Below are 1078 nucleotides of genomic sequence, written 5' to 3'. Positions count from 1 at the left end.
GAGATTCCCCAGGCCACTGCACCCTTCTGCTGAAGGACTCTGCGGGCCCAGAGCACTGCTGCTGCACCACTCTACTGCGGTGAGGATGACTTCCTGATCTGCCAGCAGCCTGGGTGCATGTGGCCCTGGGGATAAGGGACTCAGGGAAATCGGTAGCTGGCTTCTGAGCGCCTGTGGCAGCTCAGGGTCGACCCTGGCTCCATCCTTGACTTGTACTTGCTGGCATGGCGTACAAAAGGTGTCTCCCACCAACGCTAAAGGCCCCAATGCTGGAAAATGGGCCGTTATCGTCTGCACCACTAAGTGAGAAAACCAGGGGAGGGGCCCTGGGTGCACCTGCTCTCGGCACTCGGGAAGCTGAGGCAGGAGGATCCGCACTTGCCCCTGCCACTACTTAGGGAGACCCTGTCTCCAAAAGAAAACAGCCAATGAACTGGGCCCTCACCTCCCATGGATATGGAGGCGTTCTCTTTTTTAAGGTGCATCCTTTTTTGAGAAATGTTAAATGTGAAAACTGACAGGTTCTGGCCCTGGTATAAACTGCTGAAATCATTATAACGGTGGTCATCTAGTACGGCTCATACCCTGGAGATGAAAGCCCACCTTCCCAAGCCCACCTCCCCTTCTCCAACTTAGCCCAGGACACAGTTTACTTTCATCCTGCCTCGGGGAAGACCCTCACCCAGCCCCTCAGGTACATCTAAACATCCCCTTCAAGCCCCTCTCCTGGCAAAGGCCATAGAAGCCTCGGGCGGCCTTTGTCTAGTCCAGAGAATTCCTTACCTTCCCAAATCTCTGAGTCCTCAGAGAAAACAAAGCCCCTTCCTTTTTCTTTTTGCCTGGTGCTTTGCTGCGCCGGTTACCTGGGGGGGGGGGGACCTAGCAAAAATAACTATGTTTTGCAAGCTACGAAATGTGGCGTGGCCTGGTGGCCGCCTGCCACCTCTGGACTTCGCCTCCTCGTGCCGCGTGCGTCCGTGAAGTGCTCGCGGGCCCGCGCCGACGGCAGTGCGGGGACCACGGCGTCTGGTGGCCTGAGCCGCCGAGACTCGCGCGGGCGCGGAGGGGACGCTGGCGG

The sequence above is a fragment of the Octodon degus genome, unplaced genomic scaffold, assembly GCF_000260255.1.
Source record: "Octodon degus isolate 3935 unplaced genomic scaffold, OctDeg1.0 scaffold00005, whole genome shotgun sequence".
Lineage (NCBI taxonomy): Eukaryota > Metazoa > Chordata > Mammalia > Rodentia > Octodontidae > Octodon > Octodon degus.
This window is presented reverse-complemented; position numbering follows the sequence as displayed.